The sequence below is a fragment of the Sorghum bicolor genome, chromosome 10 (assembly GCF_000003195.3).
Source record: "Sorghum bicolor cultivar BTx623 chromosome 10, Sorghum_bicolor_NCBIv3, whole genome shotgun sequence".
NCBI lineage: Eukaryota > Viridiplantae > Streptophyta > Magnoliopsida > Poales > Poaceae > Sorghum > Sorghum bicolor.
In genome coordinates this window covers 18,000,679-18,008,757 of record NC_012879.2, presented here as the reverse complement: position 1 = coordinate 18,008,757, position 8,079 = coordinate 18,000,679, and the positions used below count along the sequence as shown (strand labels likewise).

The 8,079-nt window shown below is 46.1% G+C and overlaps 1 long non-coding RNA gene across 5 annotated transcripts; it reads left to right on the top strand.

Annotated features, from left to right (window-relative positions):
* On the top strand, positions 390 to 4,768 carry LOC8072857. Of its 5 annotated transcripts, none has more exons than XR_002448700.1 (7): positions 390 to 889; positions 984 to 1,284; positions 1,380 to 1,521; positions 2,512 to 2,677; positions 2,804 to 2,932; positions 3,639 to 3,775; positions 3,864 to 4,768. It is a non-coding gene; the product is annotated as an uncharacterized LOC8072857 (long non-coding RNA). The 5 variants fall into 5 exon arrangements; XR_002448702.1 differs by having other exon boundaries at positions 391 to 1,284; positions 3,864 to 4,282; positions 4,393 to 4,768; XR_002448703.1 differs by having other exon boundaries at positions 390 to 1,284; positions 2,600 to 2,677.

Here is an 8,079-nt window from a genome sequence, read left to right as displayed (position 1 = left end):
AGCAAGAAGAAGCTCCAAGAACAACAATGGTCCTCTCGGTTTCAAATAGGCAGAAGGGAGGAGGGAGCCGGTCTATAAACCCGACCTTTAGCACCTGTTCAGGGCAAAAACTGGTGCTAAAGAGTCACCTTTAGCACCGGTTTGTTACCGGTTTGTTACAAACCGGTGCTAAAGGGTTTGCCTCGGCCCGTGGCGCTGACCGGTGCTAAAGGGGAAGCACCGGTTTGTAATACGAACCGGTGCTACCCTTTAGCACCGGTTCTTATTACAAACCGGTGTTAAAAGGGTCTTTAATCTCGGGCCGCAATAAGACCGAGGTTTTTGGCCATTTTGAACATCGACCAATGCCCTCATTCTCATTCTGTAAGCAGTGTCCTTTCCTCTCAGCTCGCCAAGCCATTGCCTGCCCGATCCCCTTCTTGGCTCGCATGATTTTCATGTACCATGGCCGCATAGCCCTCGCCGGAATAGACGGTCAAACACCACCCAAGCATAGCCCTCGCTGGAATCCATCCCCATGACTTAATCGAGCTCCTGCTACACCCGACCTCTTCCTTTGCGCAAGCGAGCTGATTAGCACAGAGGAGATCTGGCACATTGGAGCAACGACATGAGAGCACGTCACGTGGCTCTTGGATGAGCACGTCCGTGGCCAGCGAGCGGGGTTGCGTGTCCCTGCGACGGCAGGTCTCATGGCCCCTCCGACGAGCGCCTCTCTCCCCTCTTCCAGGCGACCGACGAGATCCCCACGCCGATGATGCGGTCAAGGCATCAAGCGCCCACATCGCCGTCAATCTCCTCCCCTTGCCATGGCAGTCGTGTGGCAGGTTCGAGCAGCAAGCTCGTCCCTAGTGCTGATGGCTAGACCAAGCTAGAAAGAGTGAAACACGTATAATACCTATATATTTTTCTTTTTTCTTTTATATCCGTTTCCCCTTCCTTTCTCTCCTCTCTCTACCTTATCTCTTTTCCCCTACCGTCAGCTACTTCTTCCCCACCATCCGCTGCTCCACGCCACGGGGACTCGGCGGAGCTGCCTCCTCGGAGCTTGCGAACAAGGATCTCCCGTCCCGGCATCCCTCCGCTCCTCCTTGTGCAGCAACACGGCGGCTCGCCGGCGGTGCTCATCTCTGCGCGGGCGTGGCGACCCGATGTCGCTCCACTACTCCTCGGGCGTCGCCACTGTCGCTCTCCACCGGCCATGCCTCCCAATGAGCCGGTGAGGTATTCAAGATGCTAGTGGTTGTAAATATGCCTTACTACCAGAAGACTTCAATTTCAAAGGTTGGTAAAGCTTATTTCACATTTGCAATAGTACTTTTTAGTCTTACTGCACACTTAGCAATACAAATGCTAATTTGAAACAATTGGTCATTTAGTCTCTGCAATGATGGTTTGTGGTATACCGACAATGGAGGAGTTTCTGTGTTTTAAGAGGACAAGGCGATGGGATCCGGCAACCTCACCTCAACACTACAAAAGTTGTACATGTGGGAGAAGAAGCTTCTTGAGGAAGTTAAGGTATAGAATGTGCTTTACATCTTTGGATTTGTTAGGAATGTTGTGGTATGTGGGCATATGATATTATCTATTTGCGCCTACATGCTTGTAGATCTTAACTAAGAGTGCACAGTCGTGAAGCTTCTAGATTTTATCCTGTCTCTCATGTTATCCTGGCTTTGTTCTATTTATACTTTTTGGGGTTGCTGTTTATAGAAATTTTAGCTTCTGATTAGTTTTGACTTAAGACGTCAATATATTACAGATCAAGTAGCGAGTTTAGGTTATGATTATGAATGTGCGTACACCAATACCTATTTTGGAGTGCCTATTCCATGACCTTGTGTTTGCCTTAAATTTATTTATTTATTTATGATTTTGGTTCGGATGTTTGGACCGAGAAATGTGTTTGCTTTGTTCCTAATTTAGTACAAATGGTTCACTGATTAGCGAACTAAAATAAACATTTGTGAAAAAAATTGTCACTGTAAGATGGCTCATACTATGTTGTTTCCAAGAGAGATATTTGATAATTCCATAGCCTAAGGATCAATCATTCATGGTAGAGAAACTTGGTATTCTTTATCAGTCTCATTGTGCAAATATTTTTATGTTGTTCTAGTGCTTCTAATATTGATCAGAGTGCAAGTTTAACCCTGAGTCCAGTAATCAGTTCACATATTAGTTTTGATATTTTTTCCCAAATGTTTTAATCATCTTTGTATTGTTACATATATATGCTCATTTATCATAGGCTTAGGGGGGGGGGGGGGATGGTAACCTGCAACCAAGCGAAGGGTATAAAATGCAGATTGCCAATGTGGCAAGATAATCTTTGTTCCCTGACATGCAGGTTGCTAATGTACAAATACAATCTTTGTTCCCTAACATGGAGGTTGCTTTGCACTTCATGACATATAGCACCTTTTGTCCTTATAGAATTTATTGTGTTTATCTTCCTGATATATACATTTCTCAATAAGCTTTAAAATGTGCTACTATTGGTTGTAGGAGATGGACATGATAAGTCAGGAAGTATGCTCTTAAGTTTCTATTCATTTAACTGCTCCACAGTCCACACTGATGGTCCCACTCATAGGCCACAGCAGGGGCACGGCAACACCATGCCTAGTTTCTAATACCATGGAAGCAGCCCCAACAGTGATCACTACTGCATGTAATGTTCTTGAGCTCCCTAGTGTGTGTTCCGAACATATATTTACTTTGTGACCATATGTCCAAACAAATGTTTTCTTCTTGCTTTAGTTGTTGTAATTGGTTGATAAGTGCTACTTGTGGGCAGGTGTGCTGGAGGCTCGAGGGGAAGAAGTATGACATCACGAGGAAGCTGGGGACTCATTTCGTGAGCCACTGCTGGTTCACAGGGTGTCTCAGGGAGGGGAGGCGCCTCCCAGAGGATCCCTACTTGATGGTAAGATAGGGGCGATTTTTCTTCATCTTCAATAGTTTTGAAATTGTGATATGATTAGACAAGTACTCTGTTGCTGTTTGACTTGTTGTGGATAGTTCTAATCCATCTAACATTTTTATCTTAGATTTCTGTCAACATGTCGACAGTATTTCTGAGTATTTTCCACTCATTTTTCTGTGAGGCTTTTCTTTGAACTGGTAACCCCAGTCGCTGCTCTGTTACATTGCTTTCTAAAAAGCATAGGTTTTCATCCTTATATAAAAATATATATATGGTTCTGGCTAGAAGGTCATAGGTTTTCTGCAGCAATGTGTCAAAATTGTCAAATGTTTCTGCATTGGGTATCAGAAGTTGTTTTCTGCAACATGTGTGTAATAGTTTAAACTGTCCATCAACTTTAGTGATTGAAGGTCTGAAATGCTATTCGATTGCGTTTTGGGAAAGCTCTTTTTCATTTCGATCTGATATAAATAGTGATGGAACAGTGGCACCTACAAAAACACAAATCTTTTTTTAGTTGTCTTGCTCCTGTAATCAGATATCAGGGAATTGAACTTAAGGTTCATAAAGCACATCTTCCCTTTTTTTCCTTCACTTTGATGTTTGGAGTACTAAATCATCTCAGGTGGTTTCTAAACATATACTGATCTTTATTGTTTGTTAACGGTTCAGGTGGTTTCTAAATTTGTATTGTACCTTTTCTCAGCAATCAACAAACCTAAAGGTGGAAGATGTGTAATTATCAATGGATGATCTTGAGATGATTCAAGTCATTGGCAAATAAAGTGGTGGTGTTGTTCAGTTAGTGAACATAAGTGGGTGCGGACATTATATGCTTTAAAGGTAATTTCCAGTGCAATCATTTCTTAAACATAAGTGTTGTTCAGGAGAATTTGTTAACCTGAATGATGGATGACGTATCCGGTGTCAGAGCCGCGGCGCTTGAACGACGACTTCGGTTCGCGTCCTCGATGTGCTGCTGCCCTCAGCAAGGGAGGCCGCGATCGATGTGCTGCTGCCCTCAGCAACGGCGGCTGGACGTCGGGCTTTAACCTGTCAGCAACCGAGGTCACGGTGCATCAAGGGGACGTCAAGCACAAGTCCTTTGGTCACGCACACACACAGGAAACTCACGCACGCAGAAGATTTTGTTAACCTGAATGATGGATGGATGTGCTGCTGCCCTCAGCAAGGGAGGCCGCGATCGATGTGCTGCTGCCCTCAGCAACGGCGTCTGGACATCGGGATTTGACCTGCCAGCAACCGAGGTCACGGACAATCAAGGGGACGTCGAGGGTCTAGGGGAGGCACGGCGCTGCGAGGAGCAGGAGGCCGGGCAATGGTCCCGAGGTAGGGCGGATTGCAGGGCAAGGGCAAGGGCGATGCTGGAGGCGTCGAGGACCGGGAAAGGATCGATTGACAGGTTGTGATTGTGTTGATTGTGTTGGCTTTCCTTGTAGGGCGTCGACTCGCAGGAAGAAGGAAGCCGCGGTTGCAGTGGAGGAATCGATCGAGTGCTACGTTGATGAAATTTTATATCAGGAATCCTTTATTTTTCTTTATTTTATTTTGCACCCTTCCACATCTCTGATTATATATTATTCTCTATCGTAAATTTGCATCAGGAATCCTTTTTTGTTTTTTATTTCAATTTTCACCCTTCCACCTCCTACGACATCGGTTGTTTCGCACCTAGAGGGGAGCGGGAGCGACCCAAAAAAATTCGCACCATCTGGGTGGTTTTACTTTTGTTCTTTTTAGTTGTAGGAGATAATCCAAAGCCAAAGGAAATAATGCCAACCATATTTTAATAATCATCGGCTGATTATCACTTAAGAATGTTCATTGGGAGTGCTTAATCATCGGCTATTGTGTATAATTGGCTGTCCATCGACCACCTCTAGATAGGTCGTCTCCCTCATGGTCATCAGCCGCTGCATCGGCTGACTCTAAATCGGCCGACTGGCCGATCTCACTTCAAATCGGCCGATTGGCCGCATCGGCTGATGCCAGAACGAGACCATCGGTTTTATTAGTTTTCTATCGGCTGCAACCATATCAGCTCCTTGTATTTTCAAAGGACCACCTGGATATTGTATCGCCGACAGCGTCATGTGCAAGATAATTGCTGCTTCGGCCTTCATACTATTGACACCCATGATGTCGAATACCTACCATATTGTTTCCATCGGCTAGCTACTAGATTGTCTCCTTAGTGACCATCGGTTGTTATACTTCCACATGCCAATACCCTCAAATCACAACCGATGCTAACCATTATCCTCCATGGACCACATAATAGTATGGGAAATAAATTAAATAACCGATGAGCGATTTCAAGAGATCTGCTCCCACTTCCTAGAGAATCATATCGGCAACAAATAAAGCTTTCGATATAATTGACCAAAACAGCAGCCAAGGCCAATGAAACTCATTTGTCGGCCATATAAATTGATAGTACAGAACAATGATGTTGACGCTGTCCCATCGAAATTTCTTTGGCTCTGAATATTATTTCACCCAATTGACCAAGGCATCATCAGTCCATCCCTTGTTGGCTCAGATAAATAATCGGTCTCACTGGGTGTGCCATTTTGTGTTGACGCAAAATTCTGCCGATTTTTGCGGTGGACTCCACATTAGCACAAGAGGACCTGGGATATCTGCTTAGCTCCAGTGCAAGATCCATATCGGCGCGGTGTGCGCGGGCGTGCCAGTCAGTTTGACCATTCAACTGACAAGGTATAGATGATCTTCGTGAAGCACAGGCGATCGGCCGAAACATTAGCCGATGCAGGCTATCGGCTCGACGGCCGATAGGAGACGGGGTGCCGATGGGTTCTCGTTCCACCATGACCAGAGTCACAGACCGATGGGATCTAGGCCAGTATCACCACCAGTATCTCTAGGTGTGACGACAGCGATGCGCCCGAAAGTCACAGTCTGAAAACACTTAGCGAGATGATGATCTTGACCATACCAGCCGCGAATCCAAACAAAAGGAATGTGCCATAAGTCAAAGATCCATGATACTCGATAACTTGCGAACAAATCTGGACGAGGCGACAGCGATGCGCCCAGAAGCCAAAGCCCAGAACATGCTCGATAGACGGGGAACTTATAGCCTGCCAGAGATCGAACTGAAGCGATGCAGCCCAGCTTGCATGAAGAAACTCGTCGAGGAACTACATTAATCCTACTCCTAGTGCTGGTAAAGTACATGCAATAATGTAAAGGTACTCATAAGATAGATTGTATTGATCTGTGGAGATAACTCGATACAACAGCCGGGGCTTATATTTATACCCTGAGCTGACCCACAATCCTAATCAAACTTGACTAAACAATATTTGTATAAAAAGAAATATCTAAACAGACCTGTCTAATTATAAAGATATACGGACTCTAGTTTCCCTTGTATAGAATCCTTGCTAATGAAGTTTCCTCCTCTGACTTGTCCACGCAAATATAACCCACACATGCGTGATTAACCTGTACTCTTTTGGTTACTTGCCCTCCGTGACATACAGCTGCACGTGGAGCCGATCACCTTTCTTGCATGTGGATTTATCTCTAAGTATCAAAACTTTTCTGGCATAATCCTTTTATAGCCGATGGTCTTCTTTCTAGCTGCTGAATTTACTAGCTACAATAATACATCAGTATAGCGAAGTAATTGACTGGGTTTAGGATAGATAGCCGACTATCAAGAGGGGAAATCACGGTCATCTATCGAATCAAGTGCTACTAGGTCCATATCTTGAGCATATGCATTAGGATCTAGTAAAGTGCTAACTTAACTCCTTTGATGAAAATGTTTGTGAAAAGCTAAAACACATGCACTTTGGTGGTGGACACTTGGTGGTGTTAGCACATTTGCAAAGGAGGTGGAGTTCCTTGGGTTGAGAGGGGTTTGGGTTCCTTTCTCTCTCCCGCGCGAAGTTGCGAGGCGGGATCCGGCGCTTTTGAGAAAATTAAGTGTATATTTTCTATTGCACCGGTGGAAAATTTTGGAGAAGTCATGGGAGTGTTTCTCACTAAGAATCACTCACTGGACGCAGATTGCGAAGGCACCGGACGCTGGCCTCAGCATCCGGTGTGCTGTCGGGTTCTGGCCTGAGCAAGCAGAGCGCACCGGACGCTCTGCACCGGATGTAGGAGGTCTGCTGTGGCGCGTCTGGTGCTTGTTGGGGTCAGCGTGCTAGACTGCGAGGTTTTCTGACAAGGCACCGGACACACCGGAGTGGGTCCGGTGGTGTGAGTCCGGTATGCGAGCGGTTGGCAACCCTCTCTACGCACGAGTCCGGTGAGCACCGGACGCGCCCGATACTCCAAGTCCGGTGAGACAGTGAGTTTGACAAACTCTCTGTGCACATGACCGGTGAGTACCGGACGCGTCCGGTGCTCCCTTGGTCACGTCCGGTGGTCCGCAGGTGACCGTTAGAGTTTGACATGCGACATCCAAAGGTGGACACATAGCTAACTCTAGAGCACCGGACGCAGGGGGTCGAGCGTCCGGCGGCTCCTTGCTGAGCGTCTGGTGCCCCCATTTTTGCCCAGTGACAGAGCCAACGGCTCTATCTCTTTGAAGGGGTTATAAATAGAAGGTGGCCGACTTTGGGAGGTTCTCTCTTACACATTTGATTACTTTAGGCATACATTGAGCTACAGAACACTCCCTCCACTCATCTCTTTGCTTGATTGCTAGTCCTAGTGAAATTGAATGAGATTCAATTGCATTGCATTGGGAGTTGCATCTAGTGGCACTTGATCCTTGAGTTTGCTGGTGGATTTCATGTTACTCTTGGGTGTTTCTCGACACCCTAGAGGGCTTGTAGCAGCGGTGTTGAGCTCGTGACTGGAGATTGTTTTGAGCCTCACCAAGTGATTTGTGAGGGGTTCTTGAGCCTTCCCCTCGGGAGATCGCAATTGGCTACTCTAGTGGATTGCTCGTGGCTTGGAGGATCCCCATCTTGTGAGTGGATGTGCGGCTCCTGCTGAGGGTTTGGCATTGGATTGCCAATTAGCTCGTGATCCATCAAGTGGGTGTATCACCACAACGAGGACTAGCTTGCTGGGAAGCAAGTGAACCTCGGTAAAAAATCTTGTGTCATCTCTTGCCGAGGATTCTCTTGTGATTGTGATTG